At 34.4% G+C, this 21870-nt stretch overlaps 1 pseudogene; it reads right to left on the bottom strand.

Annotated features, from left to right (window-relative positions):
* Positions 1 to 5592: 5592 nt before the first annotated feature.
* On the bottom strand, positions 5593 to 20565 carry LOC148586692 ((-)-germacrene D synthase-like; annotated as a pseudogene).
* Positions 20566 to 21870: the final 1305 nt, after the last annotated feature.

Here is a 21870-nt window from a genome sequence, read left to right as displayed (position 1 = left end):
GGGTGCGCTCGATTGCAGCCTGTGTGCGCTCGATTGCATGTCTGCGATCGTTCCTTCTTTTGGCATGCACTCGATCACTCCTGGCCTATTTGCTGCTATGTCCTCTCGGGTATTGCGCTCGATCGTAGGTGCCCTGTGATTAATCGCAGTACCAGGGGGCTCCAATTGTCTTCATTTCCTCTTTTGAGCTCAAATTACCTAGTTTAGTTATTTTTCTTCCAAAGGCTTGTAAAAGTATGAAAAACACAAAAAAGAATTAAAATTGCCTAATTAAGTAAAACCAAAGGAATAAAACATGCAAGATAAGGGCTAAAAATATAAATATTTTAGCACTTATCACCATCATAGAAACACTACACTAGCTGGCATTTTGGGACAGCGTGGTGTGGACATGATCTAAGCAAGCTCTGCAGCCTATCCCAAGTCTCATGGAAATCTTCTCCCTCATATTGGGTGAAGTAGTGATAGCTCTCATAGTGTCATTGGTCATTCTTGCTGTAATTGAGCCCAAGAAGTGATAGAGTTGGGTGTTAAGGACTGGAACCAATGTTTAGCTTTTCTCTTGAGGGAGAAAGGAAAAAGATGCATCCTTAGGGCATCCTCAGTGAATCCATTCATTTTAGTAGTATCACAAATTGCTTCGAAATTACTGAGGAAGTCATAAGGATTTTCAGTGCTAAGCCCTAGGAAAGAAGGTAAACTTTGTATAGTGTTGGGCTTAATTTCATAATGGGTTGCCGTAATTTTCGGTAGCCGAAGACATGTGGGAGTAGTTTAAGTGGTAGGAAGATAATGATCTTGCAAAGCTACGTGGTTACCGTCTCCCATGGACTCAGTGGAACGCTCTTCTAGCAAATTAGGGGTCCTTTGGTATCTAATTTGTCTAAGAGTGCGTTCAATTTCAAGGTCGAAAGAAATTAATGGAAAAGACAAAGAACGGCGACCGAGCATAAACAAAACAGAAAATAAAGAAAAACTAAGCTAAAACAGAAAAGTAAAGCTCACAACGGCCCTTAGATGCGCTAGGGTTTTGGATGCAGGCTGCTGCAAGTGCGCTTGATCACACGGCAGGGTGCGCTCGAGCGTACTACCGCAGATGGGTGCGAGCGTAGGCGTGGAGGGATCGAGCGCTGCTAGCTTGATTTCTGCTGAATTGCGTCCATGCGCTCAATCGCACGTGACCTGCACTCGATCGCAGTCACAGAGAAAGCAGTTACGGACCTGTTTGAGAATTCTAAAAAAAATAAAAATAAAACACAAAAACATAACTAAAGTTAGCAACGGAAAACAGGAAATTAGATTATTAAGCTAAAATTAATCCTTAAAATTTGACAATAAAACCGTTAAGCAGTCCCCGACAACGTCGCCAAAAATTGATGTGGTATTTTTGTGATAAAAAATATCAATTACAAAAATAACCACTCGCAATAGGACAAATCCCGTAGGATAGGGCTATATTGAGGGTGTCGAACCTCAAGGACTGCAAGGGTTTTATTATCAAAATTCGAAAGATTAAAATTAACTTAATTAAAAAGAGAATTGATTTGATTTTCTTTAAAAGTAAAGTGCATAAAAATAAAAAAGATTTAAAATAAAAGAGAGAGTGTAGGGTATTGACTTCACCTCTATCCACACAACAATGGCTAATCATAATTAATCCCAGAAATTCATTTTATGCATGTTATAAATAAACAAGAAACTACCTTATTAAAGAATAAGCATAATCTATTTTCGGTTGGCACGGATCGTCCACCTAACCACTAAGATGCGGTACGACCCGTCTTTCCTAGGTATAAATGATCAAATTTTTTAACCGAATACATACAATCAATGAATAAGTGTAACCCATCTTCGGTTGGCATGGACTGTCTACCTAAATTACACTAAACTAGGGTGTAGTACAATCCGTCTTCCCTAGGCATGGCCTATCAAATCCTATTGATCATATGTCAATTAAACCCATTGTATAACCATCATCCTCATAATCACAAAAAGCAAGAATGATTTGATTTCAATAAAAGTAAAATACTTTCTAAGACAAGAGAAGAATTTCACAAATATTGATTTTGGAATTTAAGAACAATTGCATTTAATATGAAGAACAGAAATCAATTGTAGCAATCCTCATAGTTATACAATCAACATGCATAAATTGAAAATCTATAAATTAAATACAATCAAACCATTGTGCTTGTATAGGATTACATCAACACCCCACGAAGGGGTTTAGCCGCTCATGATCTTCTAAGCTCCAAAGACAATTTTCTGATTTCTAGCTCTAGGAAGCGGTGTATATGTTTACAATGTTTAGAGCCCTATTTATAGGGATTAGGAAAACCCTAAAAACCCTCAGAAAATCAGAGGTCAGTCTCCCAGTCCAATTGGAAGACTGAAAACCAAATCCACGCTGGAAAAGGATTGTTGTCGTGCAATACATGCTCGAGTGCACTCGATCCAAAGTTTTGTGCGCTCGAGCCTAGCTGTTATGTGCACGAGCGAAGGCATGTGCTCGATCCTTGGCCGCAAACGCTCGAGCGCAGGTGCGCTCGAGCTCAGGAGTAGTTGCGCTCGATCCTAGATCCAGAATGCTCAGCTTTTTGCCCTTTTAAGCCCAATTTTCAATGGTTTGTCAAATAAGACCTGAAACACAAAAACAAAACAAAATCAAACAAATAACAATGCTAAAAAATTAACATATGTAAATTAAGGGGCTTGAATGTGCAACATTCGGCGCTTATCAATGCGGAAAATGCATAACATAAAAACCCTTAAGCAAACTTGCATGGGCTAAACTATCCTTTTGAGTGACTAGTGTCAAAGTCTCTCATGTTCTTATGAGGAGGATTAGTGCAAGAAGAAGACGAATTACTACTACTTTCAAACGGCGTCGAAAATCTTAGAGCTTTTAGAAGCTCTAAGAACCGGAGATACTTTGACACTAGTCACTCAAAAGGATAATGCAATCCATGCAAGTTTCCTTAAGGGTTTTTATGTTATGCTTTTTCCACACCTTTGTTTTGTTTTGTTTTTTTTTTTTCAACTTAAGAGTAATCAATTAAGAAGTGTTTGATGAAATTTTGAAAGATAAACTGTTGTGAAAATTTCAATTTTCACACGATATTCTCTAGATTTGGGTTACTGATCAAAGAAAAGGAACCATTTAGCAGAGATGCAGCTCCATAGACGCACACATATGATTAATTCCGGGTGATCGATCTCATTCCCCACAATGCACGGTCAACCAAACTCCGTAATGCGTGCACTTTGTCAGTTGATTCTCAACCGTCTAAAATGTTTCGATGATCTAATAGCCGTTGGATGATATTAATGGATGACAACTATCAAGGTGGACACGTCTAGGATTCTCTCAACATGAATCACATGGTGAAAACAAAATGATACGGACGTTTAAAAAAAATAATGGTGGGAAGCAGTAAGCATTTTGTTTTCCTAATTTATATTGAAAGATATGTTTTGTTGCCCAAATATATATAGTTATATTCGAAAGCAAGTGATGTGAAAGTAACCACGCATCTTTATCGTGGAAATACATATTTGCAAATAAAGTTTCAAAATTTTTAGAAACAAATAGAAATGTGTTCCTTTCAAACTTCCGATGAACATTTTCTTCGTGTTTAATTTGTGGTCTCAATTCAAGCACCATAAACATTTTCCTCTTTCAAATTGCCTTTGAACCACTTAAAATGTTGTTTTTCCTAGGTTATGATCAGTACGAAGAAAAATAAGTGAACCTGCTGAGAGCTAGGCATCGATATCATATATATATATGGATCAGGAGCACAATCATTTTCCCATGTTTTTTATATATTAAAGTGAATTGCCGACCAGCTAAATTCAAGATTATTAATTAATGATGAATTTATCATATCACAAATATCTTCCTTCTGATCACTTTTTTTTTTTTTTTAATCTGCCCAACACCTTAAGATAAACAAAAAGCAATAAAACTTCGTTGCTCATGGTCTAGCTAGCTAAGATGGCCACAAATAAGATTTGGAGGGACGAAACTCAAGCTTGTATCTGTGATATTGTTTCGATCGAGCATTCCGCTTCATCTAGTGGTTAATGAAAATCAAATATTAGTAAAAAAAAAAAAAAAACAATAAACCAATGGGAAACCTACTGCGATAATTGGACCTTATGCCTTCGTGTTCTATGCAAATTAATGCATGATCCATGTGATTTAAAAGCGAAAAAACTGAAGGCCTAAATTAAACTTCTCTTTCCAACAGTATTTATGTAATAATCCCAAATACTTGGTATGCATGTGTCGTTTAAGGCTAATATATACGAAGAGGTAAATTATTCAATTATTTAATCAAATACTTTGACACTTCTTGTCACATGTGAAGCTCAAACTCCCAATTAAACACGTGAAATATTTAATGTAAATGGCAGGTGAATAGATGGAGTCAAGCTTCGAACTCAAGATTTTTGGCTTTGATATCATGCTAAACTACTATTTATCCCATAAGCTAATGCTGATATGATGAAATAAATTTAATTATTTAATCAAATACTTTAATAACAACCAGCTTGTGACAATGCTTGTAAACTAGAGTTGTGAGGAAGACATCCATTTTCTTACTATTCTCAAATGTCTAAATTATATGCATGATAGAGAATGAAAACAATGTAATGGCTGTTAGCACAATTCAAAGCGTAGCTCTTTCTTGCTTCTGTCAAAGTATTGATTAAATGATACATTTCCTATAATATTAAGATTTTAGGACAAGTAGTGGTTTAATTAATGTGCTGAATTCACATGTAAAATATTTAATTAAAATGAAAAGTAATTGATGGTGCCAGGGTTCAAACTCACGACTTCTTGCTATAATACCATGTTAAATCACCACTTACTTTTATGCTAATGTGTCTTAATATATGAAAATTTTAAAGATGGGTATATTGATCAAAACCAGAACCATTTATTTTCTATAAAAACACATTCTTAGATATCGTATGATTTTATAAGAGATGTTTTCGTTTTTTTTTTTTTTTGGGGGGGGGGGGGGGGGGGGGGGGAGGGGGAAATCCAACATAATCACTACAAAGCAATTACAAAGGTTGCAAGATTTTTTTTTTTTTCCCTTTATTTCTTTCTCACGCCACACAAACTCTCTTTTTCCTATGCTCATGACATCTAAGAATATATTCTAAGAGATTCGAGGTACCCTGGACCTCCAAGCAAACTGATGCAGTTTGTAGGATAATTTATCATACTTTATTATTCCAAGCAATCCGCTAAATAACCTTACAAACTGTCCCACATAAGGATGGACTCTTCCTTAATTAAGTGATAATTAATAACATTAATTACGTGACAACATAGATAACTAGATGACAAAGAGACTTGCATAGCTAACTAGATAACATAAGAGACATGATAACATCCAAATACTAATGAGGATAACATCCTCTTATTAATTAACTGCTGTCCATCCCCAAGTATAACTCTTCCTTGTTGCCGTTTGCTTGTCTTCTTAGAATCCTGCGCACGCCTTCCCACTACTGATACGTAAAACATTTCAAATTCTTGCTATTGCAAACCATCCATGTAGGGGTCCATGATCATAAGGGCACAGGTTCAATGAGCAATGAAGATACAAAATCTTTGAGCCCATCCCCAGGATTTGTGTAGTTATCTTGGTCCTTGCATATGACATCACTCACACGTGTAAGGTTGAGAATTGGCATCACAGGGGGCATGGGAATGGCGGTTGGGTAGAGGCACTCTTCATTTACGTCCTTCCATGCATCTGTAACTTGTTTCCAAAATTCTTTGATTGCTTCTTCTTCTGTGGCACCATGTTCTATCAACATTCAACAGCCGAGGCAACGTGCCCTCTCTTTTGTTCAAACTATAAGTATTGAATCATTATATTAGAAGGGTGTTACATGTTTAGAATATTGAAGAAATCAACTAAGGGAATTTTGAAATTACAATAATTGTGTATAGAAATAAAATAATACCTTATGTGACATCATGTCATCCATGAGTCTAGCTATCACTGATGAAGCTGTGACCGCTTTAGGTTGGCTAAACAACCACTCGAAGGAATCTTTTGTGACAATGTCCCCCATTCCAACAAATGATGTGATTGCTAATAGTGGGTAGCCAGAGGAAACTATTGCAGTATCCATATATTCGATAACTGTTGGTGTGTACTTCTGGTGGAACCATTTGGCTTCCTTAAAGTAAGATCTAACTTGATTTTTCATCTGAAACAAAGCAATTTACAATGGTATTAATTAACTAGTATAGATCACAACATACTCAACACTTTCTTTCTTTTACATCTTTTCTTTTTGGACTGGGGGATAAGGGGGTGGAGGGTTCCTCAAATAAACGACGTTTTTAAATTTGTCTTTATGATACTTACGGCTTCTCTTGCATATTGGACGCGGAATAATTTTTCTTCAGCTATTTTTTGGTCCATTTCAGTGTAAACGTCCAAAAGTGCCCTGTAACACAATTTCATGTATTCAGGAAGTTGATTTGTGGCACCGGTATCCCACCTGTGAAGTAAGTAGACTTGGTGAATTAACTGCATGTTCGAATTAATGTAACAACGAGAATAATAAATCAATTAATGATAATAGATTGTAAATTTTCATCAAGTGTGGCAATTTCAACCTCTCGATTGCTTCAGTAAAGAGCTCAAGTTCTTCAAGTGTTCCATACACATCATAAATCTCATTAATAACGGAGGTCATGGCTATCACTTTGGTTAGCAATCTTCTAGCAAGAAGATATTCGGGCTCGAAGTACACTCCCAATATCCAAAAGTAGCACTCAACCACTCTGTCTCGTATAAAGGGCAGCTTCCCTGCAAGGTTCAAGTCTTTCCACCACCTATAAACATAATTTAGCACAATCATATTGTCAAACTAGAGTTATGTACAAGCTGCCCACACTTGCAACTTTGACATGGTTGAATAACTAACCTTAAAATTTCTGAAAGTTCTTTCTGGTGCAATTTCTGCAATATGTTGAAGTCCAACTTTGCAAACGTAAGAAGGACTTCATTATGTGAACCGTCTTGTTGGAAGATAGAAAAACAATACCTTGCCTCCAGCCTTGGTAGTCCTTTGTGGATAGGCTTCTTTAAGGCATGGCTTACTTGTGCTGCAAGAAGAGGGCTTAAGTGGGCTGCTACCGACTCAAGATGTGTGGTATAGTGAAGACAAGAGCTTCTTCAAGTATATCTTCCCTATGCAGTCCACCTTGTTAGTCAGTTTATAACAGCGCCATGCTCAGTTCATTATGCGGCTGTTCTTCGCATCCTTCGCTACGTGAAGGGCACCTTGTTTTATGGTTTGCATTTCTCTTCTCATTCATCATTAGACTTACATGTATATTCAGATGCTGATTGGGCAGGTGATCCCACTGATCGTCGTTCCACCACGAGTTATTGTTTCTTACTTGGTGATTCTCTCATCTCTTGGCGTAGCAAGAAACAATCTGTTGTTGCCCGCTCTAGCACCGAAGCTGAGTATCGTGCTCTTGCTGACACCACTTCTGAGCTCCTCTGGCTTCGCTGGCTCCTACATGATATGGGTGTTTCTCAGACCTCCAGTTCTCGTATCTTTTGTGACAATCGAAGGGCGATTCAAATTGCGCATTATGATGTATTTCATGAACGTACTAAACACATTGAGATCGACTGTCATTTTGTGCGCCATCATCTTTTACAGGGAACTCTTCGTCTCTGTCCCATTGCTTCCTCTGATCAGTTGGCCGATGTGTTCACCAAAGCACATCCACCTGGACGGTTCCGTGATCTTGTTTCCAAACTCAAGTTGGCATCTACATTACCACCTTGAGTTTGACGGGGATGTTAGAATATAATAAGAATATATTCTGATTATATTTTGATAATCACCATAATTGCTGATTTGATATATTTTTCCTGTATATACATTGATATTATTCTATAATATTGTCCATTAATTTCGTGATTATATTTCCTATTCTGTCTGGCCTTATTCAACTATAAATAGGCCTCATTGCATACAGTTCTAAACACACAAAAATACAATATTCAGTTTATCCCTATATTCTCTAGTCTTCTTTAGTTATTTTAACAGTTAGGAAGAGTGTTGTGCAATTGTTTCAAAATTTGTTGAATCTCACTTTCAAAATGGGATCTAAGCGCTGAATTGCGTCAATGAATTTCAGTTTTTGTGAAGACTTTTCACCTGGAGCCATAAGCATCTTCCTCACTTCTTCCTTCAATTCCTCAACTTGTTGCTTTATTTTCTCATGATCAGTTTCTTGTACGAGCAAATTGAAGAATAAAAACTAGGACCGAGTAGGATAAATAAGATTAAAATAGTGTAAAAAATTATTATATGAAATAGAAAAGCTTAATGTTACTGTAAAGTAAAAAATTTAATAAAAAGTTTAATTGTGCATGAACATGTAAACATGTTAGCACATGCAGACGTACATATTGATTGATATGCATATATTTTTACCAAGAAGTCAGAAGCATATGTGAGGAAATGGTTAATTACCCCAAATGCTAGTAGGGGTGCAAAGGCGGGCGGTTTTTAACCGCCCGCTAACCGCTAACCGCTATAACCGCCAACCGCCTAACCGCCTAACCGTTTAACCGCATTAACCGCTAACCGCCTAACCGCCATAACCGCCTAGCGGTTAGCGGTTAGCGGTTATTGGGTCTACTAACCGTAACCGCTAACCGCTAACCGCCTTTTTATATAATATATTTTTATAATTATACATATAACATAATCACTTGATCATTAAATCACAATTTTTTTAAAAAATAATTAAATCACAATTTGAGTATTAATATATTATCACTATAATTTATATGATTATATCATATAATCACTTGATCATTAAATCACAATTTTTTTAAAAAAATAATTAAATCACAATTTGAGTATTAATATATTATCACTATAATTTATATGATTATATCACATGAGATTGATTATTAAATCATTTGATTATATAATAACAAATTATACATATATAATATGACATAACTCATAAGTATACTAATTCATACTAATACAACAATTAAATATCTAGAGACTTATTTCCAATGTATGTTATAAACCTATAAGTCTATATAAGTCTACATATGTATATGAATAATATAAATGTATAATATCAATAGTTAATCATATGATTCAATGACAATTCAAATACTTTATTCAAGACTTCAAGTGAATCATATTATTAATGTACAATGATGATATGATTCGTATAATATCAAATTAAGTAATTGACATTGGATTAAACAATGGCCAATGTGTTACTTATAAACATAATTTAAGTATTAATGTATTATCATTATAATTTTAGTAATTTATATATTATCACTATAATTGATATGATTATATCACATGATGACTTGATCATTAAATCATGTGATTATATAATAATAAATAATACATATATAATATGACATAACTCATAAGTCATAAGTCTACAAGTTAATCATATGATTCATGTACAATGATAATCACAATTGATTCAATTGAATTAAACAATATGTTACTTATAACTACAAGTCTACAATTTAATTAAAGCATTATTAGATACTTTAGGAATTTAGTTTTTAGGAGTTTGAACATTACCATTTACCATTAGATATTAAGTTCAATTCAAAGAAAAAAGATTATAAGTAAATATGATAAGAATTTAAATAATTAATCATATGAATCATATGATATAATTTAATGAGACTATATGATTATATAATATCAAATTAAGTAATTGACATTAGATTCAACAATGTGTTACTTATAATCACAATTGAAGTATTAATGTATTTTTTGAACATTTTTTAGAAAAAGAAATTTAACCATTTTTTGAAAGAAAAAAAAAAAGAAAATTAACAATTTTGAACAATTTTGAATTATATATATAATTGCTTATAGTTATATTATATGCATATTGAATAATATAAATGTATAAGATAAATATTTAACTATATGATCCAATTACAATTCCAATACTTAATCAATTATTCATGTACAATGACAATGACAATGTGATTCATATAATATCAAATTAAGTAATTGACATTGAATTAAACAATGTGTTACTTATAACTACAATTGAAGTATTTTTGTTTGTTTGTAAGTTTATAAGATCAACACTTAATTATATGATCCAATGACAATTCAAATATTTATAGCAATTGGGCCCAAGAAGATATTAAAAATACAAGAAAAAAAATGAGGGTAAAAAAAAGCCCAAAAAAAAAAGCCCAATTTTAAAAAAGCGGTTAGCGGGCGGTTATCTATTTCACTAACCGCTAACCGGCCACTAACCGCTAACCGTTAACCGCTAGGCGGTTAGCGGTTGCGGTTAGTGAAATTTACTAACCGCTAGGGCGGTTACGGTTAGCGGTTATTGCCACTAACCGCTAACCGTAACCGCCTTTGCACCCCTAAATGCTAGGATGAAAATTTGCTAGCAGTTAGGGATGAAGCAGTTAGAGCTGAAACTTGAACAGACATTTTCTGCTCTTAATATTTGAAGTAGCTAGGCTAGGCACCTTAAATATTATGTGCTTTCTTTGGGGGGCTAGTCTGAGAGAAAGGGTTTTACGTGGGCAGCTACTTATAGAAATACCCAAGGCGTCTAGATCGCACAAACTCGAATCATATACCGCGAAAACGAAATGATTGGCTTAGCTTCGAACCGACACTTCTTGTGGCTAAGATTGGAGGAAGAGCCAGAGACATACGCGGGAGGGAGCTAGAGAGAGAGTGATGAGTAGCTAGCTAAGTTGTTATACTAAATTAATGGCATTGAAATATATTTACATATAAGATTTACACAAGAATAAAAAGAATCGTACATAATATTTGGTGATTATTTTTAGAATAAATTTTTTTTTTTTTTTTTACTTTCTTTACAAGTTTTTTCTTTAGGAGAAAGTTCACTTACTCTCCTCAAACTACCACTCAATTGATAATATCCCTCTAAACTTTCAAGTGCGACATTTATATGGGTATTTTTTTCTTTTTACAAAATTTTAGGATTATTTTTGTCTTTTTGTTAGCCTAGAGGGGGACATTGGTAATTTTTGTAGTTTTGTGAAACATTGTCAATTGGATGGTAGTTTAAGGGGTATGCAGACTTTTCCGTTTTCTTTTATCTCCAGTTTAGGGCTATTCCGTTTTTTATAAAGGCATGTCTATTATTTTGCAATTAGTTTTGGAGTAACAATAATAACAATAAAATTTCATTCTTTGAGAGTTATTCTCTATTTGCTTCTTTGAGGGAGTAGGGTCTTTTGTTTTTTTAACCGTTATTCTCTCTTTCTGAATTTACTTTTAATCATTGTAGGGTTGGTTAAATGTTATCCTAAACTTGCGATGCTAGCAGTGTTCGAGAGTTTTCTCAGATATGTTTGAAATATTAAAGTAACAGAAACAATATAATACCTTATTGTCTTCTCTGCATGAACTTGATATTTTTGAAATGAAGAGATATTTTGGAAATGGAAGTGCCAATTAGTCAAATGAAGTACTGCATGATGGATCAGCTAGATATTTTTGGACGGAAACACTTTCTAAATTTTTAGAGAACGACCTGGCTGGGATTATTAATTAGAAATGTTGCACTTTCTAAATTTTTTTTTTTTAAAGTTAATTTTCAAATAATTTGTCATCATCTCATGAGATTTATTATTGTTAAAAATGTGTCACCACCTCATGAGATGGTGACACAATATTTGAGAACTAACCTTTAAAATAAAATAAAAAAATTTTAAAAAGTGCAACATTTCTTTGTTTCCTAGGGCCCAGATCTACAAGAAATGCAGTCTTTAGCGACGACTCAAATGCTGTCGCTAAAGACCTTAAAGTGGTTGCTAATGACTATTAGCGACCAAAACCGTCGTCACTACGATTGTTGCTGATACTCCATCGTTAAAGACTCATTAGCGACAACATTCAGAGTCGTCGCTGATTAGTAATCATTAGCGACAACAATTGTCGTCGCTGATGACGCTAAAAGTGGTCACTTAAATACCTCACAATCTCCCATGAGATGGCTCATCGTCGCTATTACCACATCATCAGCGACAACAATTTTATGTTGTCGCTAATGATCGATACACATCAACAAAGACATTGTCGTCACTAATACTATGTTCATTAGCAACGACTATACTATGTCGTCGCTAATGGGTATATCATCAACGACAACATTGTCGTCGCTAATGAATGCCGTCACTAATGGTAAGTGCTTCTTCTTCTTCTTTTTTTCTTTTTTTTTTTGTTTGTATCAATTATGTCTTTGTGGGCTTCAGCAGCTATTAGAAATGAAGTCAAAAATTCTATTCACAAAAGATAATCAAATACATACAATGTCACAAGGCTTGCATACTCAACCTTAATTAATGAAGGGATACAAGCGAGAAAAAAAAATTCAAAAACACCAATATTCTTTAGATATGATAAGTTCCGATATGAACAAATTTCACTGTCGCTGAGTACGTATTGGGCACGGAACAATCAAACACATTTACAATAACCTTTCGTGGAACAAGTTCAACAGGGAAAAAGCATATTTTAGTTTATACCCTTTTCTCCCTTAACAGTTACAATCATACACCTCAAGCTTGGTATGTTTCTCCTTGTTCCTCCTTCAAACGCTAGCACCGGCAAAAATACTAATGTAGGTCCTTTGACTCCTTTTATGTCCACAAGGAAGTTCTGCTGCTGTACATCATAAATGTCATCAATAATAGAGGTCATGGCTATCATTTTGGTTAGCATCCTTCTAGCAAGAAGATATTCAGGCTCGAATTACACTCCCAATATCCAGAAGTAACACTTAACCACTCTGTCTCTTATAAAGGGTAGCTCCCTTGAAAAGTTGCAGTCTTTCCACCACCTATAAACATAATTTAGCATTATCATATTGTCAATTTAGAGTTATGTACAAACTGCTCACACTTAACATTGGTTGAATAACTAACGTTGCAATTTCATAAAGTTCTTTCTGGTGCAATTTCTGCAATTGGTTGAAATCCACCTTTGCAAACGTAAGAAGGACTTCATTATGTGAAGCGTCTTGTTGGAAGATAGAAAAGTAATACCAATTGCCTCCAACCTTGGTAGTCCTTTGTGGATAGGTTGCTTTAAGGCATGGTGCTGCAAGAAGAGGGCTTACGTGGGATGCTACCAACTCAAGATGTGTGGTTGCGAAGACAAGAGCTTCTTCAAGTATATCTTCCCCATGCACCCTAAGATGTACCGCTTCATACAAGCTTAACATTCCTGTCACATCATTGATAAGTGATTCCTTAAAATTTCCTTTGTTGTCCTCGAACTTGGTGAACATATCTGCTTCACGATCCAGGCATGCACATAAAAAGAGTCAGGCGTAGAATGACATAGAAAATTACACATTGGCTCATGTTTGAGCACATATTTAAGTATGCAAGTAATATGTAAAATGCGACACTGATTCGTTCTACATAAAATTAAAGACCAATTATGGAAAGCTATTTTATTTGGATAAGATCATAGTAGTACCTACTCAATCGCTAAGGGCCGCACAAAAGATGCCTAGATAATAGAACTCACAAGCATTCCTTCAAGTTCGACTTAGCCATAGTTTGACCCAGTTCCACTACATCAATGAGAACTTAGGTGGTTTATACTAATCAGACATGGAGATTCTCATTGTGGAATTCAAACTTATATCTTAGTGAGTACCTATTCATTTTGAAGATTTTCTTGGATCAATATTGAACCAACCATCACTCTGGATAGTGATTCTACATAAAATTATAGTTTGTGCAGATTAAGTTTTCCCAAATAGAAATGAAAGAAGACTAGCTTGTTTAAAACCAATAAAAAGAAACAAGCATTTGCCAAGGAAAAAAAAAACGCACCACATGAAATAGAATAACCATGTTGTCTAAGTAATCGAAACCGAAGAGCAACAGTGCAAAGGTCGTCATCATCATCTTCACGGTCATCACAGTCATGAAAAGTTTTGTGCAATTGTTGCAAAATTTCTTGAATCCCATTTTCAAAATGATAAGCCACGCCTAAGCGCTGAATTGCATCAATCAAGTTCAACTTTTGTGAAGACTTTTCACCTGGAGCCATTAGCATCTTCCTCACTTTTACCTTCAATTCCTCAACTTCTTGCTTTATTATCTCATGATCAGTTTCCTGTACGAGCAAATTGACAAATAAAAAACTCCGATCGAGGAGGATAAATTAATAAGATTTAAAATAATAAGATTTAAAAGAGTGTCAGAATTATATATATATATATATAAACAGGAGCATATACCGTTAGTATTATTGGAACAGTAATTTTGTCCCTAAAAAAGTGAATAGACGAAGATACCTTTCTAATATAACTAAATGAATTAGAAAAAATACTCTTCAAACTAAAAAAAGTATACAACACTATAGCCAAATCCAAATAAGAGAACAATTTAGGTAGATAGGTACGCTATATTAGTACGATAACATCTATGGACCACATTCGTGTAATATTGGACTTTTGGCTTGCTTAGGGCTGACTGAATGCCTAGGAAAATTAGACAATTATCTAAGAGCATTTATATTTTACAATGTACTTTTTACATAAAATTTAAATTTAAGGAGAAAATTTTATTTTATTAAATTTAGTGAGTCATTTTTAAAATGAATTAAACATCAAACTTCCTTTACTTTTCTCTACTTTAATAAAATATTATCCTTATTAATTAGTTTTAAACCAATCAGGAGAAAGGAGACTAAAAAATAAGTTTAAAAAATTATATAATTTTAACTTTTTGACTCTTGAAATGTAAGTAGCATTTATGATACATGTGAGACAAAATGTGAAATTCAATTCGAATCCTTAAAAAAAAAGGAAATATAAAAAAATAAGTTGCATTTTTAATACATTTTGATAGTTTTTGAGGCTACTTTAGTACCTTTTGAACATTGAAGGTCTATATTACAAACGACTGATAGTTTGTGATGTTTTTTATATTTTTTCCATATATTTTTTTATTTTCCGGAGCAAGATAACAAATAAAACTAATAGCAATATATCATGCACAATTAATAACAATCTTTGAAGCCCGTATAAGAACTAATGGCTTGTGATTGCTTTAAGCGAGGCCCGGAACGTAGCTGGAGCAAATCCACCGAAATTCAGCCCATTTTGCATCTTCTATTTTCGGGCATTGAATTTTTTTTTTTTTTTTTGGTGAGTTAATTTAATTAATTGATGTACAAGATTTTTCTCTGCTGGTAAAAAAACACCGGCCCATTTACTGGACGTAATTTTACATTTTTCCCTTTTGATTATATACCAAAGAGTATGATTGAAATCTGATTAATTAAATCTAATAACATTAATCAATCGTGATAAACGAACTCCCATTCATGAAAAGGACTTTTACTTTATCATATATTTTACCAGATGCAATGGTGATTATTTTCTTTTGCTTCTTATGGTGTTCAGGCTCGCATGAGTCAAATCTTAAATCTGGATATTGTTGACATTTATTGGATTTGTTTGATCATATAGAGACCAATTATGATACTCAAGTTCTAAAAGTCTGTATGCGCCAAAAACTAACAGGAAAGTGGACTCCAGAGGCATTTAATGATACAAAAATCTCACTAAACAAGTAATGACGTTTGAGTAATGCTGTTTACTAGTAATGGTGTTTGAGTAAACGGCATTAACCTTCCGAACATAAATTAATTTCCTGACATGCAAACGACATTAATTTATGCCATTTAAACAGTAAACGACACTAAATACATTAATGTCGTTTACTGTTCAAGGCTTCAAGCAACATCAATTTTAATGTCGTTTCAATAGTAAACAGAAATAAATTTTATGACATTAACCCTTCAAATGTCATTAAATTATTTTATATATTTAAAAATTATTATTATTAATTCATTGTTTTTACGGTATATATATATATATATAAACAACGGTAAATATATTATAAGTTCTTGAGTAGCGTCAAAACTGTAAAATGTCTAAATTTTTTTTTTCAAATTTTTACTCCCTTGGTCAATCTAAATTGAAATAAAATCTCTACCGTTCGGAAAAATAGATGTCAATCTCATTGAAATGTTACGTAAACATATTAATTTTTTATTAATTAAATTTAACAATTAAATCTTAAAAAAAAAAAAAATTGAAGGGTGGCCAGCGGTGGGCTGCCACCATGGCCACCCCATGGGCTGGCTAGGCCTTTTGCTTGATGCTAAGCCCCTAGACCATCTTTTTCCTAATTGAGACGTTCGACGATGAAGGAGGCCGCACCTCCGGGCTTGGCCTCGCCGGCTCTTCTCCGACTCCACCATTTCCAGAAACACAGTTATCGTGAGATCTTTTCGAGAGAAACACACACGAAAATGATTTTCAAAAACAAACAAATCTCCGAAAACAAAAACACTTCGCCGATTTCAATTACCCGAGCGAGCCTTTCTTGGAACCGGGATGTTCATCATCTCGTCGGCGACCTTCCACTGCCTTGAGCCTCTCGCTGGCGGGAAGTTCCGGCGGTGGTACCTAGAATTCTTCTTCTTCTTCTTCCCCCACTCTCTTTCGTGCTTTCCTCTCCTCCTTCCCTGTTAGGCGGCTTAGGCCCTCTCCTCTTTGATTTTCACCCCTTTGATCTTCTTCTTCTTCCCCCACGCATCGAAGGCGGCCAGGGGTTGGCTCCTTCTTTATTTTTTATTTTTTATTTTTGTTTTAGTTTTTTAATATTTTGATCTTTTTTTAATTATTGATTTTTTAATAATTTAAAAAAATTAAATATATTTATTTTTAAAAAAAAATTTAATGGATATGTTTGTCTTATTGAAAATTTTATAGGTGTAATTGTGTAATTTTACTAGCATTGGGAGGTGTATTGTCATTGCTTTAGTAGTTTGGGGAGTAAATTGTTGCAATTGATAGTTTGGGAGGAAATTATCATTAAGGTGTATATTGTCATTGCTTTGGTAGTTTGGAGAGTAAATTGTTGCAAATGATAGTTAAGGAGGAAATTATCATTAAGGTGGTAGTTTAAGGAAGTTAAGATGACTTTACCCTTGTTTTTATTTTACTAAGGGTAGTATAGTCATTGGGGGTGGATATTAATACTGTTTTTGTAGTTTGAAGGGGACATTGTCACAATTAAAAGTTTGGAGAAACATTGTCAATTGGATGGTAGTTTGAGAGAGGTATGTAAATTTTCTCTATCTATTAATTTACAGCATCTAATACAACTTTGACATTTCAGCTCATTTTACCAAATAGAATAAACACAAAACACTGGATCATCCCACCCAAAACCAGACTCAATACCACAAATCAGACTGTTCAATCAACCAAAACTAGATCTTCCCTTTCTTGCAATACACAAAATACCAATCTCTCTATGCCGACAATAGCGTCACTAAAGCCACAAAATCCAAGAACCCCATTAGAATAGCAAGCGTTGCAGTTAGGGGTGTTTGCGAGCGAAGCCGCTCGCTCGCTTGGGATTGGCTTGTATAAGCTTAGCTCATGCTCGACTCAATTATTAAATGAGGCGCTTTGTGAACACAAATCCTGGTTCGAATATTAAAAGAAGCAAGCTCGACTCGGCTTGGTATAAGGCTCGACTCACATATTTTTTATTAAGTAACAAATAAGAATATATAGCCAATATTACTCAATAATAACAAATATACTACATGACTTATATATATATAAATTTTTTAACAAAAATTTAGTGAGCGAGAGTGAGAGAGTGGGAAATAAGAGTTTGGGTGAAAAATGAGAGTTGAGGCAGAAGATGCGTTGTGAATGGTGAGGGAGATTGAGAGAGAGACGTTGAAAAAATATTTTTTTGTAGGGAGCGTTGTTCCACTGCAATCTGACTACAACCTGTTAACTTGTCTCGCATTACTAAGAAAACACAAATTCCCAAGTTTGTTTATCTATAAAATGATGCATATCTCTTCGAAACCAAGTATCTTGCTGTATTGACTCAGACTCCATACTCCGACTAGCTAGACTAAGCAAATGCTCATATGCAAGCTAGCTTCTTAAACCGTTTAATAGTACTTGAAGTTTAAATTTATAATAATAAATAAAAATAAAAACATTAAATATAAGAGCCAGCTCGCAAGCTGGCTCGACTTATTATGAGTTTGAGCTCGATTTTTTTGCTTGTTCTTGAGCTCAGCTCAAGCTTGAGTAAAATTTAAACGAGCAAAGCCCAAACAAAGGAAGCTCACTCAGGGCACGACTCGTTTACACCCATACTTGCAGTACACAAAATATCCCTCCCTTCTCCTTTTCTTGCTAGCCTTGCAGTACACAACATACCCCTCTCTTCTCCCTTTCTTGCAGTACACAAAATTTCCACCTCCCTCTCCACCGACTACGGCGTCACTGGAGCCACTGTGGCTTCGGAATATGCTGTTACCGTACACAACAATGATGAACAATATATAATCGAAAAGAGAAAGATTAAGAGGGGTTGAGACACAGATTTAATATGGTTTGGTAATATGCCTACATCTACAGATAATGCAACTGTATTTTGCTATTAATGATTTAGGGTTACATCATAACATATATATATATATATAGGAAAACCCTAAACCCTAATTGTACAGACATATTTTGAAAATTTCCAAAATACCTCATATCGTACTTGGCCTTCCACTATGTTCTAATATGAGCCACTAGTTTTAATATAATAGCAAGCCACAAAACCCAACAACGCCATCGGAATAGCAAGCCTTGCCGGCTTCTTCCTCTTCAGAAACGTATGCCGTTAGGAAGATTAATGATTTAGGGTTACATCATAATATATATATATATATAGGAAAACCCTAAATCCTAATTGTACAGACATATTTTGAAAATTTCCAAAATACCTCATATCGTACTTGGCCTTCTACTAGTATTCTAATATGAGCCACTAGTTTCAATATAATAGCAAGCCACAAAACCCAACAACGCCATCGGAATAACAAGCCTTGCCGGCTTCTTCTTCTTCAAAAACGTATGCCGTTAGGAAGAAAGAAAATTTTCTCCATCTTATGTGTGATAAAGACAGTGGTTTTGTGTTTGTGATTAAGATTGTGGTTTTGGTGCCCAGCAGAGGAGTAGGGTGGAGGGTGGAGGTGATCCGGTGATTTTGTTGAAGGGAAAAGATGGGTTTGCTAATCCTGTATTTTTCATGCTTATTTTATTCTGTTTTAAGTTGATGTGCTCAATTTTTATTGAATGCTGTAAATAAATAGGTTTACACCATAACCTGATATCAGGAGCTTTCTTTTGAAAATCTAGTGTGAGGCCATTATATATATATATATATGTTGCAGAGGTCAAGTGCGCAGCGTGGGTAGAGAGAGGCGTGGGGGCCGGGTGGGAATTTCAGGAGAGAGAGGGGGGTGCATTGGGAAGGAAATTAAATGAGGTACAGTGGGTAGTTGGGGAAAAATACACAAATTTTAATGTTGTTTGTGCCGGTTGTACAGTAAACAACAATAAAATTTGCATTATTTATCGTAAAACCGACACAACTTCAAAATTTAATGACGTTTATATATTAAACGTTATTAAAAAAGTATGTCATTCACTGTACAAACGGCATAAAGTTTTAAATTTATGTTGTCTAAATAGTAAACGGTGTAAAATGTTTTAAATTTATGCCATTTGTACGGTAAACAACATAAAAACTGTGTTTTTGCGCTGATTGAGTGAAACGACATTAAAAAAAAAAAAAGGGCATAAACTTGACAACAAATATGGATGATCTTTAAGAAGACTTTGGGCCTGGTTTTTTTAATTAAGTTTAGGAGCATATTAATGTTTTCAAATCTGTTGAGATGTTTTAAGTTTTTTTTTTTCGGATAGCGGTTATTGGCTAAAAACGCTAATCGTGACGGTCTAGAAGGAAAGAAAAAATTAAAAAAATTAGAAGAAAAAGCCAAAACGACGTCGTTTCTATGGTACGATAATACCCTACTACATACGACAACATTTATAGATTTTTATATATATTTAAATATAAAAATGACGTTTTATTCATATATAGGTATATAGGCGGTTAACAGTTTTTCCTAACCGCCTTCAAAAGAGATTAGCGGTTAGCACGATTAGTGTTTAGCGGGTGGTTAATAATCGCCTGCCTTTTCACCCTTAGTTTCTATAATGTAAAAATGCAATACAAGAGAATCCTAACTGCTAATAACCGCCTTTTCGCCCCCTTATAATTGGCTCAATTCTCCATTCCAAGATTTCGTCACCATAGCACTCAAAACCTCTGCACATATAATAAACAAATAAGGTGATAACGGATCACCTTGCCTCAATCCCTGTTTCGGCTTAATATGCCCACATGGTTTCCCATTCACCAAAACTGCATATTGAACTGAGGTGACACACATCATCATGAGTTGTATCCATCGCGGAGCAAAACCCATCCGACACATTACAGCCTCCAGAAACCTCCATTCCACCCGATCATAAACTTTGCTCATATCCAACTTGACCGCCATGAAACCCTTCTTCCACGTCATCCGTGTATGCATTTTATGAAGAGTTTCATATGCAGCCAACACATTATCAGTAATTAGTTTCCTTGAAAGAAAAGCACTTTGGACAAGCAAAATAATATTGGGCAGAATTTTTTTCAATCTATTCGCAAGAACCTTGGAAATCAACTTATACATAACATTGCAGAGACTTATTGGCCTAAAATCAGTGACACAAGTTGGATCCTTCACTTTCGGATAAGAGCAATATTAGTCAAATTTAAAAAAGAAGGCATACTACCAGAGTTAAGAGTACCAATGATAGCTTGACAAATATCCTCCCCCACAATACTCCAATTCTTCTGGAAAAAATCGGCAGTAAATCCATCCAGACCCAGAGCTTTTAATGGGGCTATATTGTAAGGGCACCGACAACTTCCTCAACAGTAAAAGCTTGAGGCAAAGCAATATTCATAGAATGAATCTTAATTTTGGGTTGCTTTTGTGATAGTTTCTATTGCCGCCAGTGAGAGAGAGGGGTACAGACCGACATCGTCTTCGGCGGCAGGTTGGTGGCTAGGGTGGTTTTGGAGAAAAATATGAAAAGTTTATTCTAAAAGGTGTTTTGTCTTAGGTATTCTAGAAAAAAAGATTAGGTGGAATACCATATTTTTGTTATAGTATTCCACGCTGATGTGTCGCCTTCTTATTAGAGGGCACAAAAGCCTTAGTTTATGTCAAAACCCTATAGAAGTAATTCTCATATATAGTGCGTTTATTTCATTTTTGTGCAAAAAAAAAAAACAGAATAGAAACTCTTTTGAAATACTAAAGAGATAATTAAACATTAAACCTGAGAGGATTTATCTGATCGCGTTAAATGCTGAATGCAATATTATTAGGTAATTATAAAATAAAAAGATTTTGTTTATTTTGCACTGTATTTGATTCTGTCTAGGGTTTCTATTTAATTGAAAATTTTGTTGCTTGGATTTATCTTTGTGTATCTATATATAAATTTTTCACGACTGTAAATGGATTATATATTTTTATGTTTGTTTCTCTAGAAAGTTTCTTTGTATTGAAATATAATAGGTATCACACCAATAAGATTTTATGTTTTAATTCATTTGAATATTTTATTGGATTTTTTTTTTCGGTTTTGTGATTTACTCAAATTTTCTAGCATTTTTTGAAAGTGTTGAAAGAAATTTATTTGATTGAATTAAATATTGAGTTATGTGTTTTATTTTGTATTAAAAAGAAGAGAGAAGATTTATTTTATTTTATTTTACATGTTAAGATTTTAACATGTTTTGATTTCATTAGCAAAAATAATCTTTATTAGTA

This window comes from Corylus avellana, chromosome 3 (genome assembly GCF_965113065.1).
Source record: "Corylus avellana chromosome 3, dhCorAvel1.hap1.2, whole genome shotgun sequence".
NCBI classification, from domain to species: domain Eukaryota; kingdom Viridiplantae; phylum Streptophyta; class Magnoliopsida; order Fagales; family Betulaceae; genus Corylus; species Corylus avellana.
Note: the sequence above shows the minus strand (reverse complement) of the source record. Positions and strands in the feature narration are given on the sequence as shown.